Consider the following 18,664-nt stretch of genomic DNA (forward strand, 5'->3'; position numbering starts at 1 on the left):
TTGGTTTAGGAAATCTCACAGAAATACTGCATACAAAGGCAGGGTAAAGTCACATGAGAGAAGTCTTGATGCCACTGGGTTATTTGAGATCGTAAAAATTAATCCAAAACCAAGAATGTGTGCAGTGTATTTAAGGAAAAAGCTACCATGTAAATACTTCAGGCTGAATTTCTTTATAGCAGAGGTTCCCAAACTTGTTCCGCCATTTGTGTAGGGAAAGCCCCTGGTGGGCCAGGCCAATTTGTTTACCTGCCACGTCCACAGGTTTGGATGATCGTGGCTCCCAGTGCTCCAGGCCAATGAGGCCTGCGGGAAGGGAGGCCAGTACGTCCCTCGGCATGCGCCACTTCCAGCAGCTCCCATTGGCCTGAAGCAGCGAACCGCAGCCACTGGGAGCTGCGATCGGCCGAACCTGCAGACGCGGCAGGTAAACAAACCGGCCCGGCTTGCCAGAGGCTTTCCCCGCACAAGCGGTGGAACAAGTTTGGGAACCACTGCTTTAGAGAAATATTGTTTGAGATACAGTATGAAACAAAGGTCAGCAACACATGCAAGAAGCTTAAATTAATTCAAGAGGAAACTCAGCAAAACATTTGGGGAAGAACGGAACAAAAGTTAGCTGTTACTAGCTCTTTGGGGGATTCAGGTGGATTTGTATTCTCTAAGGCAGGGGTGCCCAACCTTGTTACATAGGAGGGCCACATAAACCTAAGCACAACCTTGTGTGGGCCAAACAGATTCTATATTCTTCCTTGTGCAAATTAAAATGATGTAACACACTAATGAATCGGCTATTAGTATATTGTACTGAGGCAGGCCACTCTGATGGGCCATGTATGGCCCACAGGCTGTAGGCTGGGCACCCCTGCTCTAAGGTTATATATTTACACTGCAGTCAGAGGTGTAACTGCAGCACATGTAGACATTTCTCAGCTAGTTTTGATCTAGTTAACTCAAATAATGGCAGCAGCATAGACTACCTGCTTGAGTCTATATCCTGGGTCCCTTCACTGCTATTGTTTTCAACCTCACTAGATCACCAATAGTTTGGTTATAACTACACATGCTGTAGTCAGACCTCCAATTGCAGCGTAGACATAATCTATGGATTATAAGACCCAAATAGCCTAAATAGTCTGTGCCTGAAAAAAAAAAGGAAGAATGTCTACAAAACTGTATTACTTTGTTGCATTACTATTAGGTTCCCATCTCTAACAGGAAACTGGGCATACAGTACATCGTATATGAAGAGAAACAGATGATGTGCTAGTTCATGCACATCATTTATTTGCATTGTAGTAGAATCCCTAAAACCAGTCAAGACCAGAATCCAGTTGTGGTGGACACTGTGCAGACACTTAGAAAGGCACAGTCTTTATGAGCTTACAGTCTAACACAATCATATTGAACATTTAATTCAAAAGATCCCAATGCCTATTACAAAGGTGGGCAAGTATCCCTCTTTTGCAGCTGGGGATACTTACAGAAAGGATGAACTTCTGGAATCACTGAAGTCACTGGCAAATGTCCATTTGACTTCATTGGGTACAGAATTTCACCCAGAGAGCTTGAAGGAGTTACTCAAGGACACACACAACTAGCTAGTGGAGATGTGGGGTAAGAGCCCTGCTGTCCTAATATTGGGTCCCTTGGTCTAACCAACAGAATAATCATGCATTAGAGCCTCCACTCAAAGATCAGAGATGCAGCAGAAATCAAAAATGACCTGAACTAAAATTAGCAAAATATTAAGTTTGATTGAAGGTCTATAATCCATTGATTGACTCAATCAATGATAAAGTGAAGGAAAACATGGAATAGTATCAGATACATACTCAGAATCTTGCTATGCAAATTATGTTTGTTTTTCAGTTAGCTTGTTCTTGTCTACCCACTCCCATCCACTTGTCAGAAACCTAGGTTGTGAGTTATTTAGGACAAGTACTATCTTCTTATAGTTTGTTTATATATAGTACATAGAACAATAGGACCCTAATCCTTGATTGGGACTTCTTAGCATAACTGTAATAGACAACCAATAAGAATGAGAGGTTTTAAGCTATTTTATCTACATAAAATTTGTTGATCAAACTCTCCAACTCTGAGTATTCAGCAAATACAATAGTAGGCAATATACTTTCATAGATTCCAAGACCAGAAGGCCCCATTGTGATCATCTAGTCTCACCTCTGGTATAACACAGGCCATACAACTTCCCCAAAAATAATTTCTAGAGCACGTCTTTTAGGAAATCATCTATACTTGAATTAAAAATTGTCAGTGATGGAGAATCCACCACAAAGTATCCAAATGGTTAATTATCCTCACTGTCAAAAATGTACACCTTATTACACACACACACCTTGATTGATGATGATCAAAATTACGTATAGGAAAAGTAAGAAAAGAAAACTTATTAGAGTTTGATTTAAGGATATCTACCTTTATATATTTTGACATGTGATGTAACAATTTGTGTTTTATGGCTATAAAGCTTAACTTTTTGAATCTCAGTGTCTGTCATTATATAATTGACTAACCCCTCATTTGTATGACACCTCCATAATTTCCTGCAACTGTGAATATTAAAGTCAATAACAACTGAAAAAAGCTTAAAAATAAACTTCAATATTATCTGTTTAAAAGATAAAAAATGGAATTCTGCCAAGCCTAAATATACTCATGGGTGCTATTATTTTTCTTTATATGCAGCATAAATATTTATATGCCTTAAAATTCCACCAGTGCTGCAGGAAGGGTGTGTGTTTGTACAACAACCCCCTGTTTAATTTGATTCACCCTGCAGAACACTAGACTATTAGGAATATTGAGTTTTCAGGTGTGTATGGTGCTTTACAGGCAAATAAAAGTTACAATCACTGACCCTATGAGTTTGCAAGATGGGTAAGGGTTGCAGAATCTTGTCCTGAGTTAGACATGGCATGGGAGACAGATAAACCAACAGGCCTGGAGATGGGAATGAGAAGAAGAAGAAACTCAGAACAGCAGCAGCAGAATCATATTATTTTACCATTCCAAGAAGTAACATCTCCAAAAGGCAGTACTTACTGGGTGGAATATTCTAAGAGAGCAGCATCACCCTCAGAAGAACCATTTTTTAGGTATGGAACTGTACTTCCAAAAGTAATGGGATAAGGAGAGAAGGGAAACCCATGGTAGCTCCCTAAGATATTTAGGTCACAGAGTATCAAAATACCCACCTAATGCATAGAGATTTCAGAATATTCTTTCTATTCAGAAGTAACCAACCTTTTTGGAACTAGATTAATTTGCCTCTAGTGTATGGTTTTATCCTCTCAACTGTACGTGGATTACATTGTTCAGAGGACTAGCACAGAACACTCTAGGAATGATATTGCAATTTACATTGCATACATTTAACAGTAAAATATTAATTTGGATGAGATGGTGGTGAAGAGCAGGATGTAGGCTCTTTGGGGCAAGGATAGTCTTTTTGTTCTGTGTTTGCACAACACCTAGAGCATTGGGGGTCTAATCCATGACTGGGGCTCTGACACACTACGGTTATGAACACAATAATAATAATTCTGCCTGTCAACTCTCCTTTCTCATGATATTTCTGTACTGTATCTGAATGCTGTTTGTCTGGGCCAGTGATATTGCTTCCATATCCTTGAATAATTGTCCCACCTACACATTTTTTTGACTTTTCATTAGGAGGCATGATGTTAAATTGTTGAGCAGATCCAACATTATTTTGGTCAGCAAATTCAATGAAGTGCTTAATATTTCTTTTAAATACTTCGTTTTACAGAAACTTCTAATCATCCAAGTGAAAATGCTGTACAAAATTTTTCCATTTGCAGTCTAAAGCATGGCTTTCCTTTGAGTCATTTTCTTAATCATTAAGAAGCCAGCCAAATGCAGTTGCCATAAAATTTATAACCAGAGCCTGCATTTAATTAAAACCTTACTACAACAACAGAGAAACAGTGGGCTTTTCCATGCAGCTAAATGGAATCTGCACATCCTGGTTTATAATTCAATTTTAACAGTGCCCTTTTTAAAGGAGAATCTTCTCTTTCACACACCCCTGCCCAGTCTTCCCCCGTCTGTCTTAGATTATTATTGGACTGGTGCCATTACAGTGGTCTGCACTCCACAAGATCAAATCTGAATTTACATAACGCAAAGAGCTGGTCCCAGTTTGTCAGTCCAACTTGCATCTGACAGCATTCCTGAAGCACAGACCTTACACAAAGTGCTAGTAAAACTCAACGTTTCCAAATTTTGTTCTCTTAAAAGCCACCATTGTTCTTATTCAGTCTTTGGTTTAAAGAGGAAAAAAAGAACCCTGGCTAGTATGAACAACTTCCAGACATTCCTTCCACCCCCATTTTTTTAACAATGTTGTAAAGATCTAGTATGCCATACCCTTGGAATGGGCATGGTTATCATTAAGCCAAGATTAATTTATCTCTAAGATATGACACAAGCTAGAAAAACAAATGGGATTTCCAATTAAACATAAACTCTAGCATGATATTCCTTTAATCATTCAGAATAAAGTTTCCAGATTAGAATAGTTCATGGGTTTTGGAGAGCAGTGTATTCAAATAAAAAGCAAGACATGACCATATCATTGATCTAGTAAGTGATTAACATTGGAGAAATTCCATCTTCTTCCATAATGCGTCATTTTCTTTTGCAATCCCTCATCTGTTTTTTGAAGCATATACTGTGCCTTGAAATGAGATTGCTGCTATATTTCATTTTTTTTATTGTTACATAAGATAGTTAGATCCAAGGTTGTGTCATGTATGCATGTATTTAGAATAAGGGGATTACTAGGTTTTTCACATATCTCTTGACTATCCATCTTAATTTACCCATTCTTTATTACTTACCATTGGTTTCCAGTAGCATCCACAATGTCCTAAGCAAAAAAAAAGAAAAGAAATTGTGGCCCCTGCTCCAAAGTGCTTATGATCTAAAAAAACAGCATAAATAGACAGACAAATGAAGGGTAGAAAAACAAAGATTGACAAAATATTCTAGAGAAACATTGCTATAGAACTAATAACTGTCATTCATCAAAATTCATAAAAATCTTAAAGCTACGTTCTACTTAGAGCCAGACAATTTTTCGATGGATTATTTTTCTGTTGGAACATGCTGATTCATTGAAACCAAAAATGTTTATGGAAATGTATGTTTTGATGAAACTTTCATCATGGAAGTTTTTCAGGTCCACAGTGTAATTTCTGGTCTGAACCAGAGAAACCACATTCAAGTCCCTGATCTGAATTAGGCTAAACAAGCATTTGAATGTGGATCTGCCACATCCCAGGTGCAGGGCCAGCTCTTACTTTTTTGCTGCCCCAAGCCGGCCCTGCCCAGATGACAGCCCTAACAACCGGGCTATAAAGTCAGTCTCCCTCTCCTGCTGGAGCTGTTCCACTGTGTATAAATAATTTAATATTCATTGAGTCAGAGGGAGAATCAAGCAGAACCGTGTGGGTACATAGGCCTATAGTAGTGTAGATGTGAAGTATAAAACTTTAATTGGTTTTATTTTTACTATGTCTATATTAATGGGATCTTAAAAGCAGCTTTGAATAGTTTTGTCTTTGGGCTTTATTAGAGCAAAATGACCTTTCAATAAGACACAGGGTGACTAGTCTATAATTTGTTACTGTGGTCATGAAGCCCTAGCAGGCCTTGAGGAAGTACGAGTATAAGACATATGACTGAATAAGCAACAAAGGCAAAACTCCATGAATCATGTCCAGGGAAGTGGCTAGGCCTTAACAGCCCAAGAAGCCATTAACCCAGATAAAGGATTGAAATAGTTTTAGTGGAGTCATCATCTATTATTCCCCTGCTCTTGGGTGCTTGGAAGAAACACATGGAATTGCAGTTAATGGTGGATATTGTGAAGAAACAGTCCATTGAAAAGAGGGTCCCAAAAATGGGCCTACAGCTGAGACTGACCATGTTCACCAGGACTGGACAATGCAGCTGTGGCACAAAAAACTGTGATCCCCTCATTTGCTCAGAAGATCCCTGGGGAGATACTGCAGAACATTATCAACTCAGCTTGCAACCTTAAAAGTCCAAATAAATGAGGAAGAAGTGTGCTCTTTACTGAGTCACCTCAATGACAACCAGACAGCTGATCTTCCTACTTTCCCTGGAATGGTCCTGAGGAAAGGATAGATGAAGATACCACAAACCAGCTAGTTGACTGCAGGATGCTGCACACTAGCCTGATAGTACCTGAGTCAGATGACACCAGATGGCTTCCCCAACCTGTAGTTCATGACTGACTTTGAAGCTCCATAAACCAGATAAGCCAAAGAGCAGATCCTTTTTCTAAGTAACATTTTTCCTTTTGATTCGTTAACTTGAACAATCTATTGGCTCAGTGCCTGACTAACTGATTTTTCCTAACCTTTTAGGTGTGGATGTTAAATAATAGCACATGCATGTAAACCAAAAGTAAAAAAAGTTACAATAAGGCATTAACTAACCCACGGTCAAGGAAAATCGACCACAGATCACAAGAGGTCACTCTGGGAACATAAAGGTTCCATTCTGCCCACAAGGGAAATTGGAGTCTGTTTCCTTTTCAGTGACTTGATTTCAGTTTGGACTACCCTCAAGTCCTTGAGTAACAAGGTGAGTAAGGGAATATCTTTTATAGGACCGACTTCTGTTTTAAGAGAAACAAGCATTCAAGCTTACACTGCATACAACAGCTTGGGTGGTTAATCTGATTTCCATTGTAACTTCAATTTGAGTATTGCATTGTTTAAGTGTTTTAGTGAATATAGAAAATGAGTTAACTTTACATTTATTTCATCAATAGAGTACATCAAATCAATCTGAGGTACATTTTTTCTCATCAAATGGTGATGAGGGCCAAATACTCTTAAGTAAAGAGATTTTAATAAAAACATTAAAAAGTCATTTATCCCAGGCCCTGAACTAAACTTCTATTATTACTATTGCCAAGACTTCAGCTTGGGTCTCCCACATACCAGATGTGTGCCCTCACTACTGGGCTATTGGCTACTATGGGAGTCTTTTGCTCATTTTTTTTCCCCATGAAGATTTTTGAAAGGTCTCAATACTCCTTTCAGTGCTTGTGCACATATAGAGTCATAGAGTTTAAGGCCAGAGGACAACAGTAGATCACCTAGTCTGACCCCCTGTATATCCAAGGCCACCAACACACTAAACCCAGCAAATATGCATTCCACTGCCAGTGTATGTACACAGTGTACACTTGAGTCGGAGACTTGTCAGCAGTACCACTAGGCGGTGCATGTACCCCACTCTCCTCATGTATTGAGCCAAAGTCATAAAAGGGTAATATCTGCTGACTCCCTCTGTTTTCCTTCCCATGCTGGTGGTGAGTGTCAGAGCTCCCCACAAATGTGTTTAGTCTCTGTAAGATGCTTGTAAGTTGCTACATGTGTTAATCTTAGGTGTGATGTCTATATCACAGCCTATAAGGTAATATGTACATGTTGCTTTGTAATTGTAAAAACACCTGCTCTGAACTTGTGAACTCAGACCCATCAAGAAGAAGTATCAAAACTAAGTGGGCCACTGTGAAACATCATGATACAAAGACTTTGCTAATTGTCCCTACGCAGGAAACATGCAGAAGGTCTCGTCCCATCAGTTTGAACTCTGGAAAAGGGAAATAAAGATAGCTGACATGAAGATTTCTCATCTCTTTGCTGTTTGAACTCTCACAGGGCTTGAGCTAGGAAGCAAAAGCAGAGATCTCCAAGGTCAACCTGGGTTAGTCCTAAAACACATTCAGTGGATAGATTACTACATCTGTCACCTTGTGGAACCATAGACTGTAACTCATTTGTGTATATGTGTTATCTTCTTTAACTTGTAAATAACTCATTTCTTTTTCCCAGTTAATAACTTAGTTTACTATAGGATTGGCTACAAGGGTTTCATGTGAGATCTGAGGTACGAATTGATCTGGGGTAAGTATCTTGGGACTGACAGCAACCTGAATATTTTGTGATCTTTGGTATAAGTGACCATTTATCACTAAGTCCAGCTTGCCTGGGTGGAAAGATAGACTGGAGCGTCCAAGGGCACTGTCCATGACTCCATAGTAAGACTGTTACAGTGAGTTCACATTTATTACTGGGTTGGTGAAATCTAATTATAGAGCACACCACCAGTTTGGGGTGTCTGCCCTGCTTTTTGACAGTTTGCCCTGAGGCTGGCACTCCCAGTCATGAGCCACTCCAGACTGCATGACAGGGAGTTCAGCCTATCTATGAATAGAAGACTGTTGTCAGTATAACATAACGAAGGGAAGGACACTCTGCATCCATTCAATGAAGAAACTTCTTGGGCAGTGAGGGTGCTTTCACTAATGTTTTGGGTTCTTGCTGCTCTGAAACCAACCAGCTCTGCAAAAGGCCAAACTGTAGGGAGGAAATATACTTTATTATGTAGGAAAGATAACTATTAATAAAGTGCAGACCCTGTGTGATGGGCTCATCCCAGGGTGCCACCTGGAACCGAGATACAGCTGAGCCTTCTGTCTCACCAATCTGGGTTCCCTCTTGCACTGTGAAATTGTGACAAGCTGCAAAGCCCTCCAAACTTGCACTCACACCAACTTCCATAGGCAGGGACCACACCCAGCTGTGTTCATGAATACTCTGGCCAGCCACTCATGAACCCACAACAGAGAGGCTACAGCCGAAATACACCCAGCTCCCCAGCCCAAGACCACAGAGCTGTACCATCCTGCCCTGGTCAAAGCCTGACCAGTGTGAATTCATTATCCAGTCTGCCACTTCTACAAAGGAAAGTGGACATGCACCGACTCTTGAACATGAGCTGAGGTTTATCCCCTTTGCACTTCAAAGAACACAGTGTTCTAGGTAAAATATAAAATAGATTTACTAACTACAGAAAGATAGCTTTTAAGTGATTATAAATGATACCAAACAGATCCAAGTAGATTACAATAGTAGGCTATTATAAGAAATAGTAGATTACTAGAAGAAATAAAACAAAAATGCAAACTGAGTCTTCAATACTAGATAGGATTTGAATCATTAAGTGATCATTAAGTGTCTTTCTTTATCAGACTCTCCATTACTGCAGCACCCAGCTTCAGTATTGACCATAATGGGGTCTTTAACACCATCAACACCGTTGGCACCACTGGTCCCATCAGTACCGTTGAAGCACCTGGCACCATTGATGCAGACACTTCGGGCATGGTCAGCACCCCCTCTGTTTCCATTATATACAACATACCCAGCACTGTCAATGATGTCAGGTCCACCAGCACCACATAGCCTTTGACATTGTCAATGCAGTTGGCTTGAACACTGCTGCCACTTATAACACCTTATCGACATTCTGTGCTCATCCCACACTATATAGAGGTGTTTCCCACATCAAGACCCTCATGAACACCAACAAGAACAGTCCCTCCATTTCCCAAGGAATCACACATTTCCTCTTCAGACTCTGAACCTGAGGTGCACGTGTCATCATCCCAATCTTTCACATCACCTTGCAGATGTCATGCCAGGGACATGGCTTCTAAGGACTATGAATGATCTTCCTACAAGGAATCCCCAAGATGGTGCCCTCTACCCTCAAGGGTTCAAACTGTGGAGTACAGCTCCATGGGCCATATTGGTCATGGCCCATTCCAAGACAGATTCTGTCTGGGAATCCATCAGAATCCCAAATCAGGAGGCCCCTCTCTGAACAAGCTCCCCTGACTGTTCTCCCTCCCATGGGTTTGGACCCTATTGAAGATAGTGAGATACTGAAGGAACCCTGGACATCCCATTGCATATTTCTTCCCCCTCTCCAGGTGAGGGTAATTGAATCCACCTTATCACCTCAAGATGACTTTAAGACCTTCTAGCACTTAATGAGAAGAGTGGCCACTTCTTTAGGTGTGCAGACAGAGCTTGTTCAAGAAAATCTGCACAACTCCTGTTCCGGGAAGGGTTGTTCTTCCCTTAATAAAGCCCTGCTGGAGCCAGAAAAACCCTGCTAGCAGACCATGGCTTTTGTACCACCTACAACCAAGAAGCTGTACTGATGCTACTAAGTACATCCCTCAAAATGACTTTGATTCTCTTTTCATACCTCTGGTTCCTGACTCATTAGTGCTCATGGCTACCAGAGAGTGCACCTGCCATTCTCATCCCCAAGCCACTTCTAAAGAAAAGAAGCTCAAGAGACTGGATATGTACAGCTGGAAATCTTACTGCACAGCTATCCTGCAACTGAGGGTGGCTATCCTCTCCTGCCCAAATATAATTTTGTTAATGGTACAGATTTGACCAAATTTGAAGACAAACTACTGGAGGAGTATAGGGAACAGTTTATGGCTCTTGTCTGCAAAGGGCACCTCACAGCAAAAACATTCTTCCAGGCAGCTGTTGATGAAGCTGATATGGCTTCACAATCCATGTAAATTGCCATGAGACAACAGGCATCTGGAATTCCAAAGAAGCTGGAAAATACAATCAAGGACTTGCAGTTTGAGTGCATCTAAGCGGTTCTCTCAAAATACTGATGACCCTGAAAGAGTCATAGGCACTTTGAGCTCTCCAGTGATATGTACCCCAGCCTCAAAGAGGAAGCAGTTTACACTTTAGCCATACTATACATCACATTTCCAGAAGATATTCCAGGGCTGTGATAAGAAACCACCTGGGAATTCTCAACATCACTAGACAGCTTAATCTCAATCAGGCCCTTTTCATAAGACATCAACAGCCTCTAAACAGCCATTTTGATTGCCCCCTTGAGGATAACATACCAGTTTCACTACCTATCTACCTTTTGGAAGATGCCTATTGCTCTTTTACGGTGTTCAGAACAAAATAACATTGGACAAGTGGATGCTGAGCACTGTAAAGAAAGGATATGTTATCCAGGTCAGCTCCCTCTCTTTCCCCAACCCACCTTTCCCATCCCTTTTCAGGGACCCATTTTATAAGACCATGTCACTTCCAGTAGTACGATCTCTTCTGGAATTGAGTGGTAGAAGAGGTTCTTTGTCATTGCAGAGGGAAAGTATTCTATTCCCGTTATTTCCTAATTCCCAAAAAGTCTGGTGGCCTTTGTCCCATGTTTGGCCTCAGGAAGTTGAACTGATTGATCAAGAAAATCAAGTTCAAGGTGGTTATACTTACTTCCATTATCCCTTCCCTGGAGTGTGGAGATTGGTATGCTACTCTTGATTTGCAAGTTGCGTACTTCCGTGTGGCAATATATCCTGGTTATACAAGTGCCTTCTCTTTAAAGCAGGAGACACCCACTACCAATACACGGTGCTCCCTTTTGGCCTGTCATTGTCCTCAAGGGTCTTCATAAAATGCATGTCAGTAGTAACAGCTACTCTGCACCACCTAGGTGTCCAAAATTTCCCTTACCTGAATTAATGGCTAGTGTATTGACCCTCAAGCATCCAAGTCCACAGCAGCATCCTCAGTATCAGACAGATGTTCTCTTGTCTGGACCTGCAACTGAATTTAGACAAATCTAGCTGACATGGTGTACAATAGTCATAGGAAAAGACCTGGACTCCATAACCAAGATGGTCTCTCTTCTGATGGACAGATTTCAATCTATAGTTGCTTTGTTTGAAGGCCTAATATTCAAGCCAATGACAGTGCTTTTCTGTCTACAACTACTGAACCACATTGCCTCATGCACATATGTAACTCCGCATGCCTGACTTCACCTTTGCTATCTACAGACCTGACTCAGTTCAGTCTATTGGCCAGTGAGGCATTCTGTGGACAAGCTGGTTTGTGTACCTGCATGAATGTTTCAGTCCCTGGATTGTGATTGGACTATTGCAATGTGGGCAAAGAGGTTCCTTTTCTGTCTCCAGAGGCAAATATGACTGTGTTTACAGATTCATCTACCAAAGGTTGGTGGGCCCTACCTCAGCCAATTTTGTGAGCAAACTCTGGCCAGCCCAAGAAGTCTCTGCACAATTATGTTGGAGATCCATGTGATTTGTCAGGCCTGTGAGATATTTATGTCTACTTTCAGGAACCAGGTGGTGTAAGCCCTAACAGACAACACCACTCCCATGTTTGATTTCAACAGGCAGAGGTAGCAGATCGACTCAGCTATGTGAGGAGTCTATCTACCTGTGGAACCTACACATAAGAAACAATGTTTCCCTGATAGATTTCCATCTTCTGGGAATGAGAACACCATTGCAGACTCCCTCAACAGGAATTTTGTAGACCACCACCAATGGTCAATCAGAAAGGAATCCTCCTCCAGATCATCCATCAGTGGGGATACCCAGAAATAGACTTGTTCGCTACCCATCAAACAATAAATGCAAGACCTTTTGCTCCAGTGTGGGCACAGTCCCAGTTCCTTAAAGATTCATTTATCCTCCCATGGACCACTCATCTGCTGTATTTCCTCAAGTTCATCTCATCTCAAGGGTACTCAAGAAGCCAAACACAGAGAAAGCAACATTAATCTTAGTGGTACCAACCTGGCAAAGTCATTACTGGTTCATAGACCTACGCACCAGATTTTTATCTGTTCATCTATAACTTTTCCCCCAAGTCAGTGATTTCCTCTCTCAGAACCAGGTCAGGTCTCTGAATTCCAACCTCCAATCCCACCATCTCACTACATGGATAATCTACGGTTAAATGCTCAGCAAAAATATGCTCTAGAGATGTTCAAGCTGTCTTAGTGAGCAGCAAGAAGGATTCCACTAGAGCCACATACTCAGCTAAGTGGAAGAGATTTTCCATCTAGGGAAATCCTAGATGGAATTCCCTCCTTGGGGGAGAGGGATAGCTCAGTGGTTTGAGCATTGGCCTACTAAACCCAGGGCTGTGAGTTCAATCCTTGAGGAGGCCACTTAGGGATCTGGGGCAAAAATTGGTCCTGCTAGTGAAGGCAGGGGGCTGGACTCAATGACCTTTCAAGGTCCCTTCCAGTTCTAGGAGATTGGTATATCTCCAATTATTACTTATTACAATCTCAGCATTTATCACCACATAGCTCAGCCATTAGTCATATACTGGATCACGTACATTTGAAATCATCTGGTGTCCAGAGTTCTGAAAGGTCTAGTCAATTGCTGCCCTTTGGTATCTGATCCAGTGCTGTTATGGGACCTTAACCTACATCTGTCAAGATAAATGGGACCCCCTTTGAACACATAGCAACAATGTCATGGTCTCTATTATCTATGACAGTTGGGTTTCTTGAGGCTATTGCTTCAGCAAGAACAACTTTGGAACAACAAGTTCTGCTAACTGGCCCTCCTTATGTTTTTTCTTTAAAAAAAGAAGGACAAGGCTTCTCTCAGATCACATCTCACATTCATGCCAAATGTGATGTCATCTTTCTACCTGAATCAATCTATTCAGTTTCCCCTCCCCCAAAAAACTTCACTCTTCCAAAGCTGAAGACTTCACAGCTTGGATGTCTGCCGAACTCTGGCATTCAACTTCACCAAACTAAGTCATTCAGAGCCTCTCCCAGGTTCTTTGTAGTCTATGCTGAGAGAGTCAAATGCCAACCAGTGACAGCTCAATGTATCTCACACTGGATCTCTGACTGTATCAAATTTTGTTATGATCTTTCAAAAGTCTCTCCACAATGTCTCATTCCACCAGGGCTCTGTCCAGTTCAGGCCTTTTTGAGCAACATTCTCATAACAGATATCTACAAAGCACAAATACTGTTGTCTGTACATAGCTTTTCCAGACATTATGACATCATGCAGGCCTCTTGGGACACTGCCAACTTTGGCAAGTCAGTATTTGAGTCTCTGTTCAGATAATCTGAAGTTTCTCCAACTGTAAGGGAACTGCTACATACCCACCTGCAACGGACTGCATATATGCACATAATCACTAGAAGGAGAAATAGCTGTTAGTTACTGCAGAGGTTCGGACTCACCCCTGCGGCGCCTCCTGCTGGTCTTTCAGGGAATTAGCTTGATTTCCAGCCCAGAGCACTCTCTGCAGGCCAGTAATCCACTACCGCTTGGCCCCCATGTCCCTCCCTGGACCCTGGTGCCTTGTTAACTGGGGTGCTGCCCCTGGCAGTAAGCCCTTTCTCTCAGGGTCTCCTCCTCCTAGGGGAACCCCCACCCTCTAGCCCCACCTCAGTATATGGCTACTGCCAGTCATTGTCTAGCCCCTGCACCCTGGGGCAGACTGCAGTATCAGCCTACTCATCACCGGCAAGGATGAGTTTGGACCTGCTGCCTTGGCCTACCCCTGGGCTGCCCTCTGCAACCCCTAGTACCTGTTGGCCTTATGCTAGGCCACCACCTGCAGCTTTCCAGGCTGGAGCTTTCCAGCTCCTCTGCCTTTCCCCAGCCCTGCTCCACTCAGGTACCCTGTGTCTAGCTTCCTGCAGCCAGGCCCATCTCCTTCTACAGGCAGAGGGAGACTGTTTGGGCTCCTGGCTCACAGCCTTTTTATACAGGCCAGCTGTGGCCTGATTGCGGCATGGCCCAGCTGCGGCCGCTTCCCCAATCAGCCTAGCTTTTAGAGCTGCAGCCCTCTTCAGGGCTGCTTTTTAAACCACTCAGAGCAGGAGCTGGTAACCACCCCGCTACAGTTACCTTCAGTAATGGTTATTCCTTGAGATGCATTGTGCACATATACATTCAATGACCCTCCTACCTTCCCCGCTACTTCAGACAATAATTTCACAAGTGACAAGGAGAAGGAGACAGGGGACTTTAGACACACCTCTCTTATGGCTTTGATTCATTGTTTGAGGACAATGAGTGGCATGCACTACCTAGTGGTACTGCTGGCAAAAGTCTCCAACTCAGGTGCATTGGGCAGACATGCACCTGCAGTGGAATGTACAAAACATCTAGAAAAACAATTACTGTAGGTAAGCAAATGCTTTTTTTTCATTCTGGGAAGGGATAGCTCAGTGGTTTGAGCATTAGTCTGCTAAACCCAGGGTTGTGAATTCAATTCTTGAGGGGGCTGCTTAGGGATCTGGGGCAAAATCAGTACTTGGTCCTGCTAGTGAAGTCAGGGGGCTGGATTTGATGACTCTTTGGGGTCCCTTCCAGTTCTAGGAGATAGAGATATCCTATTTTTTTTATTTAATTATTTGGTGTAGCATGAAAATAAATGCTGAAAACTCACAGTTTTTCACAATTTCCAACTAGCCCTAACTCGAACTCACCTGTTTCTGACATATAAAAAAACATTTATGCTAGGGAAGAAAGAACTATAGTCTCTTGAAACTTGATTTAAGGTCTGATTTTGCTCTCCTTTGATGTAAATAAGGAATTAACGCTATTGAAATCAGTCAAGTTCCACCTGCATATGACTAGTTTAAGTGAGAAGAATCAGGCCCATGAATCAATATTTCAAAAGGCTCCAAGTTACTTAGGAGGCTAAGTTCCATTTTCTAAAGTCCTAAATGTCTAAGTCACTTTTTAAAATGGAACTTCTCCTAAGTCACTTAGACACTTTTGAAAATTTTACCCAAAACTTTCATCCTGGGCTCTAGAGATAACTAATGGGGAGGCTTTCTGATCCTCTTCAAATATTGCAGTGCCAAAGACAACTTAGCTCTAACTAAGTATTTTATTTTTAGTTTCCTTCTGGTCCTCAGTGAAATCTCTACTCTATGGTTTACCATTGTCACCAGGACTTTTGTTCCAATGATTTCAGTTAAATCATTTTCTTTCCTTTCTCTCCATCCTCTTCTATCTCACTTCTTCTTTCTCTAGTTTTATTTTCTAACTCTTCTTTTTCATCCTCCAAAATCTCACTCAGTACCATAGATCTCTGTTTTCACTTCTCCAGTCTCTCCTTCTCCATCCCCTTACATGCTATAGGGTGTGGACATTATACTTACTAGCCAAAGACCAATAAGGATAGGAGATGGGCGTAGGAATTATCTCCAGAGACAGTGCCCAGGTGAGAATCCAACTCCATGTCCCAGCTGTTTGGAAAGGAGAGACTGCTGGGATTCCTACTAAGGTTATCTCCCCAAACCCTGTTCAGGGCTGTAATGCTGAATAGTAGCTATGTGATACATTTTAACCCCACTTTTCCACACACTCTGGCTTCTGTGGAAAAGAAGGTATATTCTGACTGTCTCTCTCTCTGTTCTCCCCTCCTAGCCAAGAGAATGAACTATGGTCTCTTGTCTGTCTCTATTTGTGCCTCATTCAGTGGTCCTTAGTAATGTTTCCAATTCATTAGCAGAAATGGAGGATTGACACCTTTCATGAAAATCTGGGGGCCAGTGGCAAGTCAGTCACAGTACTTCATACAGAGTTAGTCCAAAAACTTAGATGGGCACTAATGTGTTCAACATCTGCAGCTTGACTAAACTATGACGACAGGGGAATATAGCCATCTACAAATATTTGAAGACAGTAAATACTAATGCTGGAGAGAAGTGATTAAATATGGCACGAGGGAGGTTAATTAGAAATAATGAGGTGGAATTATGAAAGGGAATATTTGCATTGAATGTAAAAACTTCCTGACAAGGAGATCAAATTAGACTATGAAAGGGTATACTGCAAGAAGTGGTGGAAACCCAATTTAAAGGTACTTTTAACACTAGAAAAATGTGCTATAAAAACAGCACTGGCAGAAGATAGACTGAGTGAGCTAATAAAGTCTCTCTTCTATCTACTAAGATTCTGTGATCTAAAAATGGACCAATCCAAATAGGTTCAGACTTTGTGAAACTTCAGATCCAAATTTTGGGACTGCAGCCTATGTCTACTAAGAACAGAAGAAAAATAATGACGTATTACCAGGGAAATTGGTGCTATTAAGGTTTCCTGAAGCATAGGTTAGATTCCTGTGTTCTTCAAAACAAAACTGACACCCAAAATAGGAGGTGTTTATTTTTCTCTGTTCCTTTTTAAAAGACAGATGAAACTGGGAGAATGATCCAAAGGCTTCCAAGTGAAATCCATTTTGAAAGCATCTGTCCTGTGCTAGGAGTTGAAACATTTAACTCTGTGATTCAGGACAACTCCTCAAAATAACCCAAAGGAGGAGAGGGATACGGGAACAGGAAAGGAGGAGGAAAGTGAGGAGGGAAGAGGAAAGTGGGAAACTGGGTCACGGAGTATTCTAACTCTTGAAAGGGGGAGAAGGAAATTAGATGGGTCAAGTCGTTTTTGCAATCTGTCATACATAAACCTAACAGGATCCACCAGGCAATATTATGATATTCATTCATTCATTCATTTTCCAGACCTCTACCAGCTGTGACTTAGCCTTCGGGGTTTATCACAAAGCATCCAGGCTGCAGCTATCAAAGTCAGTCGTGAAACTCTGAAATCCTCACATTTCAAAAGCCATGTGATGCTGGAACATAAGCTGGACAGTGAATGTTTGACTCTCACGTGATACGACGGTGGATATATGGCTCTGAAAAGCCTTGAATTAACTGTCAGACATTGCCTCAGGTCACAAAGATGCATAGTTTTTTCCATTCACTTTTTCACAGTTCTTCGCTTAATCCCACGCAGCAGTTTCCAATGCAAGACGATAGGTCGCTGGTGGGCTACTGCATACAATTCATGTTTTCTTCCTGTGCAGACAGTCTCAAATGTACCAACTAATTCAGCTTCAAATGTCCGGCATGCAAAAACTGGAAATGAGGGAAACTGTCATCATATGAGAAATGAGTTTTGAGCCAAGAGATTAATCATGTTATTCACTTTAATGGCATAGTAGCTCTCTTAAGGAGGTGGAAACTAAAGTGGCACTACTGCTGAAACTTCATTGCTTTATTTATTTATTGTGATTGAGAGATACTGCTTTAAATGGATTTTTAAATAAGTTTTCAGTCTTTATCTCTAGTTTATGGAATATATCTGTTTTATATACTTCAGAAAATGAACCCCAGAAGGTGTCTTGGATCTCTTTATAACTTGTATAAATCCCAATCAAGACACACATCTGTATGAGAAAAACTGAAGCATTTTTATTCCCAGCCACCTGCTCTATCTTAGGGGCTCTACAAAGCAATTATACATCTGAATACAATAGCTATGGACTTTGATGCTTTTTCATTATAAAATCTTGGCTAAGGAATTCTGGAAATTCTGAGCTTATGTTTATCATCATTACTTTTATGGGCTTTGGCAGCATTACACAAGGAAACAGAGGAGTTTCAGCTTCATTATTTCCCACAAATGATATACATTTTCATCAGGTGGTGCGTAGAAAAAACGGAGGTTGAAGCGTATGTGGGGAAATGAAGTCATTATTAATTTCTGTCCAGAAAACAAAGGAAGGTCCATGCTAGAAAGCGTTCAGAAAAGGGGCTTGGGAGGATTCAGTCACTCAAAGACAATAAAGCTTTTGGAAAACAACATCTGACAATTCTTCATAACATTTCCAGCCAATTACTTAGGAACAGTAAATGAATTTAAAACAAATGTTTAGGGGTTGCTTGTTTTTCCTTAAACCAGGGAGAGGACAGCTGAAGTTAGAGGATGTTTCACCCAGGAGAGTATGTGTGATCCAGGAACTTCTTGGTGCCAACTGGCAGAGGGGTGTACATACAGAGTTTTATGGGGGCCAGAGGTATGCATATTAATTTTACCAAAAAGTGTAGGTATGAAGTCTCTACTAAGAGCCAATAG

Source organism: Mauremys reevesii, linkage group 1, assembly GCF_016161935.1.
Source record: "Mauremys reevesii isolate NIE-2019 linkage group 1, ASM1616193v1, whole genome shotgun sequence".
In the NCBI taxonomy this organism is placed as follows: Eukaryota; Metazoa; Chordata; order Testudines; family Geoemydidae; genus Mauremys; species Mauremys reevesii.